We start from the raw sequence: 20,647 nt of genomic DNA on the forward strand, positions 1-20,647 counted from the left end.
GGACACGACTCCCTCGACTCCCTCCGGTCTCATTCAGAGAGGGAACAAGGGGGCCAGCAAAGGCCATTGGTCTGAACTTGCTCTCTTCCCAAAGATTTAGGGAAAGCACCCCTTTCAGAATTGGAGCCACGCTGATTATGACACTCAGATAACTTTCCTACTCAAGGAACATAGATTTGCTGTGGTTACTAACGGTGCAATGACTCATTTGGAGGATTCAATGTTAACTGCTTGATCATCCACCAGTTTGTAACCATCTAATTCCCATGTGCCAAATTGAAAAAAAAAATATGTCTTTGGGGGCTCCAAGTCATTGATGATGTTTGATATTACTGGCTTCATTAAATGAATTATAAAACCATAACATAATACTGTATATTAAGTAAATAGCCCACCATTTTTATTGTTAATGATGCTACTTTTCGCCTTTCTCTCACCTGTCCAGGTCAGTGTAGACTCAGGGTCCGGAGTAAACGACCTCTTCTCTCTGCTCTAATGCAGTGATTTTTCAACTAGTTTGCCATGAGAGGACCTTAGGTGTGCTGTGAAAATTTTTAAAGATCATAAATTATTTTCAAAAGAAGTTCAAAGATCAGTAAGTATATTCTTTTTTTAGCTCCTTTTTTTTAATCAACATAATCTAAGTGTGCCACAGAATTTTAACTATAGGTTCGAGTGTGCCATGATACAAAAAAAAGGTTGAAAAACACTGCTCTAGTGCTAAGATCCCAAATTGTTAATGAACAAAGAATTTTCGTAGAGCCCTCTGCAGAGACCCTTTGGAAACTAGCTCTCAAGAAAGTCGGTAATGTTATTTTATTTCATTGAAATTCTAGTGGTGAGAAAATACAAAACAGTTTAAGGACCAGGCTGGCAGATTTTTCTTATAGGCAGAATTCTTTGGCCCTCCTCTGCATTCTTGCTCCAACCTCTCCTGTGCTCTGGAGGCTCCAAGGAGGGGGATCACTTTTAAGAGAGACCTGAAAGAAAGGGTCAAACTTGAGCAGGAGGAAAAGTGTGCGGGAGCAGGTGATAGGGGCTCAGCCTATAGACTGGAGTGGGGGAGACAGCCTGCGGGGTGGTCCATATCGGCCCGGGCACGGTGGGTTCGTACAGCCACAGAGAGTTACTCTGGAGGGCAATAGGGTGCCCATGAAGTTTTCTGCCTGAAGTCTGTAGAAGAGGATGAATAATATAGCTGTGGTTTGAAGGATTAATTTGGTCTAAGGGCGCGGACAGATAGGAGGGGTTATGGGCCACAGAAACGAGTCCTGATTGGATGAAGGAGAGGTCAAGCCCTCAGAAGGGTCTTCCAGTTATAACAAGTAAAAAAAGAGGGAGGCCCCGGCTTAGGGGCAAGGGGGGAGGAAGAGGAAGATTTGATTTCTCCACGTCCCAAAAACGGCTCCGGGAGCTGAGGCGGCTCTGGGCAGAGTCTGTAGTTTCTGGAGTCCGTGAAAACGTCTAGGGTTGCTTCAGCAGTGAGAGAGGGCTGGATTTGGAGCCCACAGACCTGAATAGCTACTGTATTATCAGCAAAAAGCGTCTCTCGGGAATCTGGCACGGCGAATGAATGAACTGACATGTGACTTACTGTCATCTACTAGAGTGACCTTGGTCGTGCCATTTAACCGTGGTGATCCGCAGTTTCCCTATCTGTCCACCAAGGATGGTCCCCTGGGGGTAACGTGACATTAAATTGCAGAGGTGTGCAGAGTTCCTGTCCTCCCCGGAGCCGGGAGACCCAGGCTCTCCAGCTCCCGCGCAGGTCTGAGCCAGAGGACCGCTCGGAGGGGCCGGGGTCAGGGGGCTGGGCGGGGGCGGGGGCGGTGGCCGGGTCCTCCCTCCGCGTCCTCCTTCCCCGCGCGGCCGGAGCCAGGGGCGGGCTCGGCACAGGCCGCTCCCCCCGGCCGCCCGGAGGCCCGCGGCGGCGCTCGCGGCCTCTCACCGGAGCGGGCGAGTTCTGGGAAAGCCCGGCCCAGGGCGGGGGCCCCGCTGCTGCCCGCGCCGCCACCGCCGCCGCGGTCCGGGCAGCGCGTACAGCTCGGCCGGCGCGGAGCGAGGGACGGAGCGGGCGCACCCGGTACGCGGGCGGGCGGGCGGCGGGGCCCGGCGGGAGGGCGGCGGCGGCGCGGCCCGGGCTCTGCCTGCGGGCGCTCGCCTGGTTATCGCGCTCCTGGGCGCCGGCTCTGCTGCTGACACATAGTAGCGGGGACACCCGACGCCGCCGCTAGCTACAGGCGCGCGGACGGCAGGTCCCAGAGGGGCGCTGCTCTGGGGGCCACCGGTGCAACTGGCCGAGGAGGAAAGGTGAGGCGGCGGCTCAGTAGCTCGTTTCCTGAGGACTGAGACGGGGAGAGATGGGCTGTTTCTATCAGAGGGCTGTGGACCCGCCACGAGGAGCAGCCTAACTCCGAGTACCTGGCAGAGGAGCGTCCTCACGCTCCCAGGGGAGACCCGAGGCAGGCGACCCCTAGGGGAGGCAGGCCAGCCTCCGCAGGGGCTGCAGGACACCCTGAAGTGTGTTCCTCACTCTACAGATAACGAGTCTCAGGTCGCCACTTCACGTGGTGTGCACGGTGTAGAGGCGGCACAAAGAAAAAAATATAGTCTTTCTGTGGCAGTACCTGGCAACAGAATTTCAAAGAAAGTTCTCAAGAGATTGTTCTTGGAGAGATTTGTGTACATCAAGTCCTAGAAAATACTGGAACTGGTTCCACTCTAACTGGTAACTGCAAGAATGGCCACGTCTTTTCCTTGAAGTCCTTTAACTCTGCACTATCTGGAGCTGGGAGTCCTGGGTCATGGCTAATGTTAAGTGCATGGTGTAAATTTATTGCACCCCCCCTTGCTCTGTAAATAAGCCCTGAGGCAGTTAAACTGACTCAACCAATTATTCAGCATAAGAAAGATCCCTCATTTAGTGATTAATCAGCCTTATTTTAAATAATGAGCGCTCTGAATAGATGTGAAATAAGATTTACTTCATCTTGAAGTTTGTAATTTCAGTTGCATTCTGCAACATTTGCCTGTAGGTCATTTAGATCCCTGCAGAATTGATGTGGTTCTCTTAGGAACCTTACTTGGTAGGGGTAAAGGTGGGGCCACTGCCACAGAATACAGACAGCCAAGGCCAAGAATGCTGAACTCCACTAGGGAGATTTTTTCTTTTAAAGGCAGGGTCTGACTTTGCTGGCCTGGCTGGAGTGTAGTGGCATAAGCTTACCGCAGTCCCACCTCAGCCTTCCAAGTAGCTGGGACTACAGGAGCCTACCACCATGCCTAGCTAATTTTGTTTGGTTTTATTGTAAGTTTTATTTCATTCATAGCTATGAAATCTAGCTGTGTTGCTCAGGCTGGTCTAGACTTCACTCCTGGCCACAAGTGATCCTCTTGTCTAAGTCTCCCAGAGTACCTGGAATACAGGCGTGAGCCCACCCTAAGGAGAATTTTTGAGAGCCTGAGTTGGGTGGCAGGAGCAGTTCCCCGTAGATACTTGTCCCGGTGCCCAGTTGTCACTGGGGTGAGAGTGGACTATCTCTAGGTTATTGTATGTAGCCATGTCTGCACGAATACTTTTCTAAGAATTAGAAAAGTGAGGATATTTGGCATCTAGAACATCTTTTCCTCTTCCTAATGGCCCACCCTCCCCACGTTCACTAAATTCTAATCATCCTTCAAACCAAGTTATGGTGTTGCTGGAAGGCCCTCCCTGAACCCCCAGTCTGTAATAGCCACCTCCACCTCTGATTCCTGCAACATTTTGCCTTGAGAGGCTTTATCTGTTCTCTGCCTTCTGTGAGAGTTAATTATATGTGGACTTCTCGTTTTGCCTACTGAAGGCATTACTGTGGCTTTCTCGGCACGATACTTCACCGAAAAGGCTCTCTAGTAAATGGGGGCCAGTATTGAATGTTAAGACCTTGGCTCTATAACTTAAATATCTATTTTGGAGAAGCAAGGGACTTAGAGGAATGTATAATATTCACCATTAGTGTTATCCCTCATTTACAGCCCTGTAGATGAAATTCTGTTTATAGCCAGGAGCCATGCCTAATACTCACCTTTGGTCCATGTCTTCGGGCCAAATAAGAGGTGAGATTGAACTAGAAGGACATTCTTCCAGTCCTTCTAATAGCATCAGCTCTTTGGATGATCTCCAAGTTTGATCTACATTGTTAAAAATTATGTAGGGTTGTTAGAGAAGCTAGAATCTAATGAAAGTGGCTCCCTCCCTCCCTTTCTTTATTCTTTTCTTTCTTGTCTTGCTTTGTTACTCCAGCTAGAGTGCAGAGGTGTCATTGCTCACTGCAACCTCTAATTTCTGGGCTCCAGTGATCCTCCTGCCTCAGCCTCCCGAGTAGCCAGGACAACTAACGCTTGCCATTGTGCTTGGCTAATTTTTCTACTTTTAGTAGAAAGCTGGTCTTGGCCTCCTGAGGGTTTTCTTTTTCTTATTTGAAACTATTATTAGTCATATTCTTGTCTGACCTTTGTTGTATACTTTGTAAAATGAATTTTATGTGCAATTTATTACCTACAACTTTCTGAATGAGTAAGGGAAGATTAATAAGAACTGTGCATGGTGGAAGAGTTTTCTAAAGCAAAGAGCAGGGAATGTTTCCTACACAACAGGAGGCATTTTCCCAGAGCAAGGCCATAGTGTTTGTGTGTATGGGGGAGGCAGTCTCTTCTTTCCACACTTGGCTGACAAGCAGTCTATCTAGGACAACAACTGCTTCAGTCCTGGATCATTCTCTGTCCCCCTGGACTACTTCTGCTGTGGAAAAACAACAATAACAAAATATTCAGAGCTTCTGGGTTCAGAAGAAGAAGCCAGAAAAAGCAGAAACAGTTAAGAGTGTGAATTTGTTTGTTGAAGTTGCTTTCCTCCCGATGTCCAGTGGAGCTGTCTGGACAAGTGGTGGTTTGATTGAGGGGAGTAAAGGTAGGTGATTGGAGAGCATGGTGCTGTTGGAGGAGGGCTGGGAACTATTGAGAGGGCTTAGGGAAACATGTGACCCCGATGCGTGGGGAGCAGAGAAGGAGAAGAGAGTTGGAGTGGAGACTAGAGAAGGAGAGGAAGAAGATTTCAAAGATACACTTTGCCCTGGGCCAACCATGGCGCCTGAAAAGGTGAACAGAACTCTCTCTAGCATTTTATGTTCCTCTCCGCTCCCTGGGTGCAGACTGCAGCCTTGTTTTTATTGGTGCTGTAATTCTGCTGTCTTATGACTTAAGTAGATTTTCATGGGCCAGATTGGGAACCCAGCCCCCTACAGTGGCACCGTCCAATATGGTAGCCACTAGTCACATATGGCTATTTAAATTTAAATTAGTTAAAATGAAATGAAATTAGCCATATTTCAAGTGCTCAGTAGCTACAGTGTAGATAAAGAACAGCTCCATTATTTGAGAAAGTCCCACTCTAGAGAACTTTTCTAAAGGATTAATGCCTATTAATCTCCAAAGTGTACTGGTTTGCAAACCAAATTTACTCATAAATTTAAAGTTTCTTGTTGATGATCTCCTATTATGTCTACTTAGATGGAAATAAAAGTAGAAGTTGTTGTTGGTGACACTCGTATGATGCTTCCTACATGCCAAGCACTTTATGTCAACTCACTTAATTCTTACCTGTTAGGTAGTAAGTGTGAGAGCTCTTTTGTCTTATACTTTTAATTCCAAAATCAAAAAAGCTCTGAAAACAGTGGTTTTAATAAGTTTGGCTTAGTTTGAACTGATGTGGGGTTAGGATAGTTCTTATTTTTCTCACTTGGTGAGAACTACTCATACCTTTTAACTTCAGAAACAATGGCCGTCTTTGACTTGTTGCAGATCTCATGGAGGGGTTATTTAATATACGGCATATTCATTCTCTTACCATCACAAAATTCAAAACCCTGGCTGGATGCTGTAGCTCAAACCCATAATCCCAGCACTCTGGGAGACCAAGCCAGGAGGATTACTTGAGATCAGGAGTTACAGACCAGCCTGAGCAAGAGCAGGATCCCATCTCTAAGAATAGCCGGGCACTGTGGTGGGTACCTGTAGTCCCAGCTGCTCATGAGGCTAAGAGAAGGGAATTGCTTGAGCCCAAGAGTTTGAGGTTGCTGTGAGCTATGACGCCATGCACTCTACAGAGGATAACATAGTGAAACTCTGTCTCAAAATAAAATAAAATAAAATAAAAACAAATTAAAAAATTAAACAAAAAAAGAAAGAAAAAAAACCAAAATCCAAAACCCTTCTGAATTACAGTTGACTCTTCAGATTTTGGATACAGAACTATGGAATAACATTGTTATGCCCATTTTGAAGATGGAAAAATAAGGCATTGAAAGGTTAAGTACCTTGCAAACAGTCACAGCAAGAAGGTGCCAAAGCCAGGATTCAGTCTAAGCCCCTGGCTCCAGAGTCCATTCTCTTGTCTACTGTGCTATGGATCCTGCATCAGCCTCTGGGCTGATGACCCCAAACAAATGACTGGCTTTTTTTTTTCTTTTTTTTGACTGAGTGAAGCCTAATAGCTTTAACTCAGCTCGTTAGAAAGTTTCAGATAGACCTCTAGCTAAATTGTTTAGCAGTGGAAGTTTTGAAATTCTACAGATACTTAAATCACCATGATAGGTGTGCTTAGCAATCACTTACTTTGCCCCTTTCCACTCTGTGCCATTCACTGGATTTCGAACTATTCACTGTGTAAGAACTGGTAGGAAAAGAAACCATTTAAGTGGGCACTGGTGAAACCTGTGGCACATGGGGACTTGTGTATTCATAACTGCTGTGGGGTGGAGGGCGGGGGTGGCTTGGTCTTGGTGTAGACTAACTGTTGAGCTATAGGTGGGGCCATTCTGGTGTTCTATCAGGGTTCTGAGCCTTCCCAGCAGGGTTTCTGAGTGTCTGCACCAATCTGTCTCAGAAGTCTCGCCAGGGAAACTGAGAATCCCTCTTTTCTTTTGGGAGGTTGACTGGAACTGTAGGTCTGGTCTGGGCACAGGAATGGACTTTTCACTTTCCCTCCCTAAGCAGTGGCAAGCCTAAGTGGTGTCTGTTCTTGGCTTTTTCATCCAAACCTGCTTTTGAGGGAATTCTTGAGTAAACCCCAAGCTTTCTTCTTTGAATATAAAAAAGTGGTCTGCTGTCTCTACAAAAAAAAAAACAAAATGTGGTCTGGATGCTATGCCATCCTTTTAGCATGGCCTCCATAGGAGACCCCCACCCCCCGCCCCATCTCTGTAGCAGGGGAGCACACATACTTCTTGTGGCACAGTATCCAAGGCCCCTAATGGCCTTGGTGCCCACCCCAACTCCAGTTGTTATGTCTTAAGGTATAGAGCCCAGACACTCTATTGGTCAAACACAAAGGCTCTAGAATCAAATTTACCTGGGTTATATAGACTCTGCCACCTGTTAGCTATACCGTTTTGGACAAGCAATTATCCTTACTGTAAGATGGTAATATTAAATAGTAATTTTACAGGGTTGCTATGAGGCCTGAATGAGATAATTCACCTAAAGTACTTTGCTTAGTGCCAGATACATCCTAAGGGCTCAAAAAGTTAGCTACTAATGTTACTGTTTTCTTCCCCAAGTCTCTCCATCTGCAATGTTAGGCATTAGGGAGGTATGTGTGGCAGGGTGGGTAATAGCCTCCTAAAGCTGTCTAAATCTGAATCCCTGCAACTTGTAAATATATTATTTTACATGACAAAAAGAACTAAGCAGGTGTGATTAAATCGAAGATCTTGAGATGGGATTATGCTGGATTAGCTTGGTGGCCCAGCCTCATCTGGAGGGTCCTAATAAGAGAGGGGCAGGAGTCATGGGCCACAACTCTGGAAGCTGGAAAAGGGGAGATGATGATTCTTCCCTGGAGCCTCTGGAAGGAGGATGGCCGTCCTGACCCATTTTAGACTTCTAACCTCCAGAACTGTTACGATAACAAATTTCTGACTAAACCACTGGAAACTAATACAGTGTGGAAGAGAAGAAAGTAGTCAGGAGTGAAATTAAAGCTAGCAAAAGAAGAATCCAGTAGGCAACATTTAGTGAGAACTTTGGGCTGGGTACTTTGTACTAGGTGCTGTTTGTAAGTACTTTGTACTAGGTGCTGTTCTAAGTACTTTATAGGTACATGTATTAGCTTGTTTGATCCTCACAACCATCTTCTGGGCAAGGTACTTTTATTATCTGCATATCACACATGAGGAAACTGAGGCACTGAGAGGTTAAGTAATTTGACCAAAGCCATACAACTAGTACGTGGAGGAGCTTGGAGTCCAAGCAGCCTGGTGCTCCTCTCATCCGCACAACCCCCAAAGGCAGGCATCTCTGGCTGTTGAGTCTGAAAGGTCACCCGCTGAATGGAACGTGACTGCATGCAGGGGAAAGGCAGTATTGCAATCTGTGAGAAGGAGGGCAGCGTGGTGGGGTCCCCCCAGCCCTGTTTTCACTATTGCCCTCTCCTAAGGCTGGGGGAGCAGTTCCTGCAGGCCTCCCTGCTCCCACCTCTGCTCCTGCAGCCTGGCTGCTTGCTCACCACAGACCGCTTGCCCCAGCGCCTGCTGGCTCTGATTCCCACTCTGCCTGTTTATTGGATTTGCCTCCTTTCTGACTCTCTGCTCCAGCACTGAATTCCACCTCCTCAGGGGCCCTCCCGGGCTCAAACTTGAGCTGGTTATGTCAGGGTCCAGATTGGGAGAGCCTGGTGGGACTGCCCGTGGGGTTATTCTTTTGTCTTTTTCCATTGATCTTGTTGGCTGTTGTCGGTGTTTAAGCTGGGATTCTTCTGTCTCTCAAGCACATAATTCAGGGTTGATATTGGTTTGGATCAGAGATTTTCAAACTGTGTTCCAGCAGTGTCTGGGGCCTCTGCAGGGTGAGGGAGGTGCTGAGAAATGAAGTGCTCAGCCTTTCACTCCACTTTTACCAAGCAGCCCTGCCGTTACCTGTCTTATGTACTGAGGCTCTGGCTTAGATTGTGCATGAAAGAGCAAAATCCAAAGCTGGGCACTAAATGTATGATTTTTAGCTTAGAGACTGGAATGTACAAGAAGTATAGCTATTTTTCCCCTCATTTTCTTTTACTAGTTTCAGATCTGGAGTCACATTGCTCGGATTTGTTTATATATGGCCTCCACATAACCTGGTGATCTTGTGCAAGAACCTTGGCCTGAGGGGTAATTGTAGTACCTACCGAATAGGTTGGTGTGAGAATTAAATGAAACTATTCATGTAAAGGGTTTAAAAGAGTACCTGATATAAAATAAGCATTCAACATATATTAGCTACTTTGATGATTCTTCTTGTTACTGAGTCTCTCAATTGAATGACAGAAAAAGAATTTTGCTTCATCTCTTCTTGGGGTTCTCACATAACCTCACCCCACCCCTGTACCCCAAAGCAGTGAGCCTAAGGCCACTTGCTTACATGGGGGAAGAAGCACATACCTGGGGAGAATGAAAAGAAGCATAAAGAAGGTGACTAATTGCTACAAAAAAAAAAAAAAAAAAGAAGGTGACTAATTTTGACAGGGCTATTTGTCAACATTACCAGACAGTGTCATCAGTGATGCTTGCCCCAAACCGTCATCTCTCTCCTTCATAGTGGTATTTGTTGCTGGCTCTGTGGTTATATGGTGGCCCCAGGGAAATGTGCTCTATTTGTAAAAACTGAGAGATCTCCTTCAGATGGGGGTGATCAGGGGCGCATACAATCCAGAGCTGAGACAAAACTTAGCTAGCATTTGTGTATTTTGTTTTGTAGAGCATTGTAATAATAAAACAGTAAGGCTGCTATAGTCAGAATTTAAAAAGGGGCAGAAGCAGGGGAGACTGTTTTGATGACTTCATTTTAGGTTTATACTATATAATATTACTGACTATGGAAAATCCAGGGAATGGAAAAAAAATCATTTGGGAAAAAGCATGTGACCAAGTACATGCTGTATACATCTGGGATTAAAATATCCTATAACATGGTATAATTTGGCTATCGCTGGAGTTGTTTCAAATTATATCATTTCTAAAGAGAGTTTTGATTGATTTGTTATTAACAGCATGAACTCAGATTTCATTGATTGAACATATTTTCGCCTATAAAGTGGTTGCCTGGCAGAATTGAAGCCCTCTATATTAGCCCGTTTTGTCAATCTCAGAGCAGTAGATTGTAATTGATAGTAAATTCAAAAGTTAAATACTTTTGGCATGAAGTTGTATCCCCCACCCCCGGCCCCACCCCTCACCACCACCAAAAGGCAGAATGATTTTGGATGAAAGGTCAGAGTTTGAGCAGTTTTGTTAACTGCTGGGGTCTGAGCTGATACACTTCTCCCCTGCTGCAGGCTAATTTGTTCCTGTCTCCAGCCAGGCTTACTGTGCTTCAGGTTTTTCTTTCATCGTGGGGTTTTAAAATTCACAGAGGTAGGGATTGCTAGAGCTAGAGGTAGTTGTGAAAGAACTATGCTCCATTATTGTTTGAATCTAAGAAAAGAAGTCAAGAACTTCTCAAGCTATGCATGGAAGCTGTGTATGGCTGCAGAAAGAACTCCAAAAATGAATTTCCCATGCCGTCAGTGCAACATAACAGTCAGACAATCTTGTGGATTCTCCTGTGACATTTCTTGGATCTAGGCCTCTTGGATCTACTGCCCTTTGCTTGCTGAGAATGGTCCGGACATCTTCAATGCCAAGTCATAGGATGGCTGACAACAGGTGAAGGGTGTTCCTGTCACAAGTAGACAAACTCAGATCAAATTAGTCACAGAGGATAAGAGAGAGTGCTTATTTCTAGCTATGCTATCTATTTCTAATGAACTATCACTAGCTAAGCAGTCAGATTTAAAATATGTCACCTATTTAGGAAATATTTGAAAAAAAGAATCTTTAAAACAAATTTGTTTTAACAATTAAAAGGTCTATACTTGATTTTTAAATTATTAATGAAACACACATATGTTTATAATTGGTTTATTAACTTTTTGATTGTATGCTATGTCATCTAATAATTAAAACTGGGAAATAGAAAGGAGAGGGTCTGTTTGGCCCTCTTATTTTTGGAGTTGAAGAAATTCATCTCCTAAGACACCCAAGGATTTGTCTAAAACTACCTAGCTGGGAGCAGCAGAGCCTGGACTTTTGTTTTCCTAAACAAAATTGAGATCATACCATAAATACAGGGTAGCCACAAAGTTCTTGTGCAATTTAAATAATTAAATATTTAAATTATTATTTAATATAATATTAATTATTAATTATTATTAAATAATTAAGTATTTAAATTGCACAAGAACTTTGTGGCCACCCTGTAGATCATACAGTTTTGGATCCTGGGTTCCTTGCTTAACATCCCATCATGAAGATATTCCCAAGCCATTGAACGTTTCCTAACCTTGATTTCAGAGGCTGGGTCTTCTTCATGTAGTTCCATAGAGGATTACCCATTTCCTTGTCTGGACTTTCAGTTGTTAGTCTCCGCTTTTATTTCTATTAAAATAACTCTTCATAGCCCAGCTCTTGTTCTTTCTTTACAGAGTTGCATAAGAGAAATTACTAGGTCAAATGGTAGAACTTTTTAAAAGACTCTTAATATTGCCAAAATGCTCTTTAAAAATGTGCCAATTTATTGTTCTTCTAACATTGTACTTACTAGAGTGGTCTCTCTATGCGGTATCTCCATGAGAGACACTAGTTTTGTGATATCTCTTTTTATTTTTCATTTTGCTAGTTGGTAAGCAAAACTTCATATTTCAGAGTTTGAATGTGCATTTCTTTGATTAATAGTAGTGAAACATTTTTAAATAAATGTTAAATTTTTACATTTTAAAATGTCTTTATCATTAATTTGCTTTTTCTTGGTTAATTATTTAATTATGTTCTTTGCCCATTTGTCTTTTTTTAAACTTGGAACCTCTTAAAGAATTAAGGATATAATATTGTTGTATCATATTTTTTGACAGGTATTTTCCTATTTTTGTCATTTGATGCTTTTTTCCCCAACTAACATTTTTCCCCAGCTAATATTTTTGCCTGATTACAAAATAAAATAATACAAGTTAATTTAGGATAATTTTGGAAATAGAGAAAAGTATAATAGAGAAAAAATTAAAAATCACCTACAGGCTCAGCACCTGTAGATGAGTGAGTAGGGCACAGCCACATACACTGAGGCTGGCAGGTTCGAGCCCAGTCTAGGCCTGCTAAACAATAATGACAATTGTAACCAAAAAAATAACCAGTGTTGTGGCAGGTGCCTGTAGTCCCAGCTACTTGGGAGGCGGAGGCAAGAGAATTGCTTAAGCCCAAGAGTTTGAGGTTGCTGTGAGCTGTGACGCAAAGGCACTCTACCCAGGACGACATCGTGAGACTCTGGCTCAAGAAAAAAAAAAAAATCACCTACAATTCTACCATCTAGACCAGGGGTCCTCAAACTGCGGCCCGTGGGCCACATGAGGCGGTGTGATTGTATTTGTTCCTGTTTTGTTTTTTTACTTCAAAGTAAGTTATATGCAGTGTGCATAGGAATTTGTTCATAGTTTTTTTTTTTAAACTGTAGTCCAGCCCTCCAATGGTCTGAGGGACAGTGAACTGGCCCCCTGTTTAAAAAGTTTGAGGACACCTGATCTAGAGTAATTACTAACATTTGATGTGTAGCTTTCTAGGTTTTTTTTTTCTTTTTTCTTTTCCTTTTCTGTGTGTATTTGTTTATTCTCAAGTTGGGACCAGGCTGTCATATTTTATAACTTGCTTTTTTACCTAATATTATTCATCATAATATAGCAGATTGTGTTTATCGCTGCTATAGGATACTAAATATAAATATTAATAATCATTTTTAAAATGTTTATCATGCTTCTTAATGTATAGAAAATTTTAATTTTTGTGTGGCCAGATAGATGTGTGTCCTCTCTGATGACTACTTCCATGGCCCCTAAATTTGTATTCATTATCCACTTTTTTGGATCAACTATATTTTCAGCTTTTTAGACTTTCAAGTACATTAGTCTTTTGTCCATATGTTATAAGTTGAAGACCAAACTTATTTTCTAAATACTTAACTAATTTTCCTATATTACTTACTGAATAATCTGACATGATTCCTAATCATATATTGTATATTCTAAAGTCACTTTTAGATCCAAGGTATTCATCAGTAAATTTGTGAGTACCACACTGTTTTAGTTATGTTAGCCTTATTACATGTATTAACATCTCACAAGGCAAATTCTCTCCCACAGTATCTATTCAAATTTTCCTTTATTTTCATTGTTTATTCTTGCAAATTAAATCTTAAGACATTTTGTCAAAAATGTCAGAAATCCATTGAAATTCTGATTGGCATTAGAATACATTTATATGTTGTTTCAAGAAGAATTTATATAGTTACACTATTTAGTCTTTTTATTCCAATATGTTTATTGATTTGCTTAAATGTTTTTATATCAGTCAAGTTTTATAGACTTCTTCATATTAATTTTCTATTTTTTACTAAACATTTTATATTTTTTATTTAATCTTAATTTTTTTAGTAGATTCTTCTGGGCTTTCTAGGTAGAAAATTATATGATCTACAAATAGTGATTATTCCCCCTTTAAATCAGGAATTCCAGAACATTAATAATGAAGGGTGAGGATAACAGACTTATTTTATTCCTGATTTTAATGGAAATACTTTTCATATTCATTTATATATAGGCATTAATATGATGTTGGCTTTTGGTTTAAAATGGCTTAAATTACTTTAACGAAGTAGTCATATATTCCTGGGTTTGAAAAAAAATTAAAGGAAGTTGAATTCTATCAAATGCCAAAAGGTGGTCTGAAATGATTGTATGCTTTTTCTCATACTTGACCTACTGATGTGTTATATCATGTTAGCCAATTTCCTATCATTAAGCCATATTTGCAATCTTGTGGAAGTTTATTATCATTTCATTAATTACATTTCTAAAATAGAGATGTTACGCTAGAATTCATTTAGGTTTTACTTTGGATTTTTTAAAAAATTAGGCGTATTTTAGCCATGATCATCAAAGGCCAAAATTAAAATTAGCCTGCTGCTCCTGAATGTGCACAGATTGAATTTCAGGAGACCCCTTATGCTTTTCTAAGAGTGACAGGGGCAGCTTCAGATGTGGTAAGGAGCTAGAGACACTATTCCTGTGACTAAGGAAAATAAAGTACACACCATGAGTTAGTTAATTGGAGCTTATGCTCTTGTGACAAGTTTTGGTGTTAATCACGGATGGCCTCTAAAATTGCCTTCCTGCAAGATAAAAATAGAATGACTTCTTTTTTTTAGAGACAGAGGCTCACTTTATCACCCTCAGTAGAGTGCTGTAGCATCACAGCTCACAGCAACCTCCAACTCCAATCGTTTAGGCAATTCTCTTGCCTCAGCCTCCTGAGTAGCTGGGACTACCGGTGCCCGCCACAATGCCCAGCTATTTTTTTGTTGTTGTTGCAGTTTGGCCGGGGCCATGTTTGAACCTGCCATCCTCAGTATATGGGGCCAGCACCCTACTCACTGAGCCACAAGTGCCACCCAAGAATGACTCTTCTCTTCTCAGAATCTTTTCTTTTTTATTTTCTTCTTTCGTGAGGACTCACTTTGTTGCCCAGGCTGGAGTGCAATAGCAGAGACATGGCTCACTGCAGACTCTGACTTCTGGTCCTCCCACCTCAGCCTCCCAAGTAGCTGGGACTACAGATGTGTGCTATCACACCCTACTAATTTTTTTTAAACTTTTTGTAGAGGTGGGGTCTTGCTGTATTGTCCAGATTGGTCTCAGACTCCTGGCCTCAAGCTATCCTCCTACCTCAGCCTCCCAAAGTCCTGGGATTACAAGCATAAGCTACTGCACCTGGTTTTCTCTTCTTTTTAGCTTACATGGGACACTCTCATTTTTGTGCTCCCCTCAAGATAGGCAGAATTGGCGCTGTATTAAAAGGCATAATCCTTGAGGATTCCAGCCACAGAATGTGGACCTCCTTTTCTGGAGTGAAAAAATGTTAATAACCAGTAGCAAACCTGAAAGACAAACCTGTAAGCAAAGCTTGGGCCTCCTCTTTATTTTAGAATTAGTTAAGCTCTAAGTCAAGTTTTAGATAGGTAAAAGGTTGGGGGTGGAAGTATTCCTAAAGCATATTGAAAGGAAACGTGAAAGCAGGCATAAGACTTTAAAAATGAAATGCAAATGTGTGAAGACCGTGTTTGGCAGCATTAGGACTCAGAAACTGACCCAAAGATTTGCCTACTGTGTGGGTATATTTGTAGAGAAGCCAAGGGAAGGAAGTCTGAGCCTCAGAAAGGAGGAGGTGGCTGGTTGCCTTCTGCACATTCTTGTTTCTTTACATGTGACCCCACACTCCCTGTCTCCTTGTTTTTTTTTTCTCAACAATCTTTTCTCACCCATTCAACATTCATGCATTTGACAGTCACTTTGAGTCACTCCTCTGTGTCAGGCATTGTGCTAGCTGATGGGGGACTGGAGAGCAAAATCCCTACAGTGACTGCCCACCTGAGCTCACCTGAGCCAGACAACGCAGGTGAGAACCTAACAGTTTCTGTAATTTGTGAAAGAAGCCGGCCACATACACTGAGACTTGTGGGTTCAAACCCGGCCCAGGCCAGCTAAAACAACAATGACAACTGCAACAACAACAACAAAAGAAATAGCCGGGTATTGTGGCGGGCGCCTGTACTCCCAGCTACTTGGAAGACTGAGGCAACAGAATCGCTTAAGTCCGAGAGTTTGAGGTTGCTGTGAGCTGTGACGCCATAGCACTCTACCCAGGGCGACAGCTTGAGACTCTGTCTCAAAAAAAAAAGGAAAAAAGAAAGAAGGTGTTGCTAACTCTTTGTCTTTCTCAATATTTCAGACATTAATTCATTTATGGAAGGGCAGCATAAAGCATTGTAAGCGAGGACTTGTTTAATACTGTAAATTTTGACAGTATTTTGTTTAAAACTCTGTAACATCACTCATGAGAAAGAAACTTCTTAGTTTCAAAGTGGCATTTTCTTTTGTAAGACATTTCTATCTCTGTTCCTTCCTTTCTGAACAAATGTCTTTTTAATTTGAAGAATTCTGTAAGCAAGGACTGCCGGGACTGAGGCTACACATGCCCAGGAATAAGCATCAAATGTATGAGACGGGCAGGAATGCTCACCTTGTGACTGCTTCTATTCAGTGCAAAGGCTCAGGGGACTACGTGGGAGACTGCTCAGGACATTGGTTGCTGTTGTGTACTAAGGAAGCCCTTCAGGTTCATCTGGAGTAACAAGTTCACATAAGTGCTTGCTCTACGATTGATTTATTGCTGTTATTCTTTTTGAGATTGAGTACTTTGGTTCATTCTGTAAAGAGGGCATTTACTGCCTCCTAATTATATACCCAGGATTCCCCTCAGAGATCTTTCTATCCAGACTGGGCATGGTGGCTCATGCCTGTAATGCTAGCACTTTGGGAGGCTGAGGCAGGAGGATCACTGAGGCCAGGAGTTCAAGTCCAACCTGAGCAACATAGCAAGTTTCTATCTCAACAAAAAATTTTTTGAAAAAATTAGGTCAGTGAGATGGTGTCATCTGTAGTCCCAGTTACTTGAGCTATTTGGAAAGCTGAGAAATGAAGATCATTTGAACCCAGGAGTTGGAGGTTCCACTGAGCCATGATCTTGCCATTGCAGGGCAGTAGAGTGAGACCTTGTCTCAAATGAAAGAAAGATAAAATGAGAGAAAGAGGAAGAGAGAAAGGGGGGGAGGGTGGGAAAGAAGGAAGGGAAGGAAAGGAAGAAATAGAGCATGTAAAATTTATTGTTGTGTTTGACACTGTGATATAATCTATAGTTGCAAAGGCAAATTTGGAACTAGAATGTGAAAGGTCCTTAGTGCAGATTAAGAGGCTCCTTCCCTTCCTTCTTGAAAAATAAATCAGCAATTGCTTTTTCATTAAAGGATTTTTCTTTACAGATATATTCAGGATAATATTTGTCCTCACGTAAGCTGCATTTTAAAGGATTCAATTTATAAACAATCGAAAAAATTTCATATTATAATTATTACACATGCCAATAATAACAATAGCAGAGAATCCTATATCCCAAGCACTGTTCAAAGTATTTTATGATATTGTTCATTTAATTAATTCATAATAATGCTACGATGAAGGTGTTACCTTTACACTCAGTTAAAGATGATGGATTGCACAGCTAGTAAATGATTATTTTGGTCTCCATGACCCAGCTCTTACCCACTTTTCTTTTTTGTTTTTTTTTGTTTTTTTTTTTTCTTTATTGTTGGGGATTCATTGAGGGTACAATAAGCCAGTTTACACTGATTGCAATTGTTAGGTAAAGTCCCTCTTGCAATCATGTCTTGCCCCCATAAAGTGTGACACACACCAAGGCCCCAGCTGTGAGGTTCTTTAGAAGTTATCTGGCCATTCTCAACCTTAGTTTCAAAGTCCCTAAAATTTGGGGGTAACATACCTCTTTCCAAGAGGGGTTATTGCAAGGAATAAATGAGAAGGTATCTTAAAAGCATCTAACACTAATTTTTTTTTTTTAAGTTACTTCCTTTAGTGTTAAGGCTTTGGAAAGAGATCTGTAGTCACAGCCTTGTTCTTGGTTCGGCCAACTTTCACATTTTTATCAGATACTTGGAGGAAAGCATGAAGCCATATTTCCCAAATTTACAGATGACTCAAAACTAGTAAGATAGCTAACACAATAGATGGTGGAATGGAGACTCACAGTGACCTCAAAAGGGGCTGGTATGTTGGTTCTTCTAGTAGGTGGACCAAAGCAGCCAAGAGTAAGGAGACCACCTGAAAGTGATTTTGCTAGTCCAGGTGATGTATAGGAAAGATCTGGACAGGGATAGTGTCAGCAGCATAGAAAAGTCTCCAGAATGTGACAATTGACTGAATGTTTAGGGGTGAGGGTATGGATAAAGAGGGCCAGAGATGACTGGAAAATGTCTTCTCTGGGTTTCTGGGGGAAAGAGCTGCTAGTTCATAGGAAGGAGGAAGTTAACTGGAAGAGGTGAATTAGGGAGAGTGGTTTATAAAGGGTGTGTTGGTGCTACTCAGCAGAAAGTGGAAAAGTCAGGACTGTAGCTCAAGGGAGAGGCTGTGTCTGGAAAGAGCTTTGGAAGTCATCCACATAGAGGTGATAGTTGAAGCCTGGGTGGGAGGGTATGGGATGGCCAAGGAGTGGCCGGTGCTGTTCAGAATCATTAGCATTGTTGGCCCTAACTTGAGATAAGCAGGATAAACAAACCCTTGCCCTAGTGGGAACTAGTTCTGCTGCCTTCCTAGTGCTAGTATTTAACTCATGAAAGCAAAGTCCTACAGGAGGAAAAAAATCCCCTATAATAATTTCAGGTTTTTTAGAAAAATCTCATTTCTGATATATTTTTAATTACACAAATAATATGCAAATACATTCTTGTTTGTAAGGAATGTAAACACTATGGATAAAATAAAAGTCCCCTATTAATCCTCATCAATTCCTACTTTCTTTTTCTGAATAAATCACAGTTCCTGGGTTTGGCGGGTACTCTTACAGACATTTTTTCCTGTGCATTTACATAGTTACACACATATATCCCATCACACATAAAGATAATACTTTTGTTTTTGTGTCTGTGGTTTTGGGTTTTTTGGTATAAATGGGCTTATACTGTTTTGTTCTTTTAAATGGTCTGGAAGTCTTTCCGGGTAAATTTCTCTAGATCTAAGTTATAAAAACAATAAAATCTATTTTCCAGGATATGAATGTACCATCTTCTATTTAATCATTCCCCATATTGATGGAATATACCTGGTTTCCAACTTTTGCGTCCATCCATCCTAACAAGGATCTATTTCTAGGAGGCTGATGAGCAGAGGCTGCAATAGTTTAGTAATCAGTAAGCCAGGAGTTTACAAGCTATCTGTGGCAACAACAATCACCTAAGGAAGAAAGGAGGCAGAAAACGCTACTTCTTAACACTAGTGTTGTGGTTTACAGGAAGGAGCACTTGCTCATTTGGGGGATGCAGAGTAGGTGAGAGAGGCTGAGCCATGTGTGCTCGGATTTTGCGAGTGGAAACATGGTGTGGGCTGGAAATGAACTCTAAGAACTGCCTCTTGGTGCCCTAGTCCCATCATCCCCAGGGGTCAACTACTAATATGCCATTGACTGCTTCTGATTGGACATTCTGTGTCCTGCTCAGCCGCCTGCTGGGCTCAACCTTGCCAGGATCCTCTCTGGGCCATCAAACTGAAGACCTGGAGACTGGGCAGGAGGAAAGTCATGTGCTGCTGACATGGGACTCTGTCCTCCTGTTTTCCAGCTTTTGCATCTGTTCATCCTAACAGGAATCTACTTCTGGGAGACTGCTGAGCAGAGGCTGCAGTATTTTAGTAAACAGTAAGCCAAATCCCTCTGGCCAACACTGGAAGGATTGATTTGGGTTTGAGAACATTTTTCTTTTATAAATATCACCTAAATCAGCAGTCCCCAACCTTTTTTGGCATCAGGGATCAGTTTCATGGAAGACAGTTGTTCCACAGACGGGGCTGGGATTAGTCTCATAAGGAATGTGCAACCTAGATCCCTCGCACAAGCAGTTTACAGCAGGGTTTGCGCTCCTATGAGAATCAGTGGGACAGGAAGCGGAGCACAGGCGGTGATGCAAACCAGGGGAGCAGATGTAAATACAGATGAAGCTTTGCTTGCACATCAGCTCCTCGCCTCCTGCTGGGTGGCCCAGTCCTAGCACAACACCGACTATTACCAGTCCACAGCCCAGGGGTTGGGGACCAAGGATCTAAATGAATATGCAAAGATTACAATTCTCACTTGGGAGCTCCTGAAAATATATCCCTGTGTGAGACATTGGCATACTATTCCTTTTTTTTTTCTTGCGTGTATGGGATTGAGGCAGCCCCTCTTCAGGACAGCTGGGAAAGGGAAGGAAGTATACTCACTCTCTCTGTCTCATATCTTCTGAGCAAATTTGGGGCTTGGGTATTTTATGTAAAACACCAGGGCTCTACTTTTCCTTCTCTTCCTTTCCACGGCCTCACTCAGGGCCCAGAGGAGGCTCCACTCCGGGCTAAGTGCCTGGCGTGGAGCTGGTTCTCCTTTGTCTTTGTACCTCTCTGTTCAGCACCAGGGCAGCGGCTGCACGGCCCTGCCAGGAGTTGAGGAGGCTGCACCTTCCCAAAGCAAAACTGCCTGGTGCACAGCCCTCCAGGCAATTCTGCAACTCCATGAAGTAGCCAATGTTCTCCAGCACATAAATTAGTCAGGCTACAGTTTCTTCCCTGGGTATCTCTCTCAGTTCCTCAAGCCCAGCTCCTCACAACTCAAATGCTTCTTGCTTGCAACACTGCAGTCTGGTTTATATGTTTAGGTTCACCTATTTCTGTTCCCAGCCCAGCTGGACTGGCCCTCTGGGCTACTGGATTGAGGAATGGACTCTCCTTTGCAGGGCCTCTGTGGACTGGTGTTTGAAGCTCAGCCTGCAGGAGGGTGGCCACCACTTGCCTCTCGAGGTGCATCTCCTAATGCTCTGCCTGCCTCCATCCTCTTCCCAGCACACTGGATGCTCCAGCCCCAAGGCCTTCAGGACTTGGAGCTCCCAGTGTGCTATCTTT

General features: G+C 42.8%; 1 protein-coding gene across 4 annotated transcripts in view; it reads left to right on the forward strand.

The window, feature by feature from the left end:
* The first annotated feature begins 1,747 nt into the window (after positions 1-1,747).
* Positions 1,748-20,647, forward strand: part of PLCE1 (phospholipase C epsilon 1) — a 310,555-nt gene continuing 291,655 nt past the window's right edge. Inside the window, exon 1 of one of the 4 annotated variants that reach the window (XM_053583635.1) lies at positions 1,748-1,768. The gene's annotated coding sequence lies outside the window, so the exon portion shown is untranslated. Of the gene's footprint in view, positions 1,769-1,943; positions 2,084-2,103; positions 2,311-20,647 lie in introns of those variants that run through there. The other 3 variants (XM_053583634.1, XM_053583637.1, XM_053583633.1) reach the window with 3 other exon arrangements.

The sequence above is a fragment of the Nycticebus coucang genome, chromosome 3 (assembly GCF_027406575.1).
Source record: "Nycticebus coucang isolate mNycCou1 chromosome 3, mNycCou1.pri, whole genome shotgun sequence".
Classification (NCBI taxonomy): domain Eukaryota; kingdom Metazoa; phylum Chordata; class Mammalia; order Primates; family Lorisidae; genus Nycticebus; species Nycticebus coucang.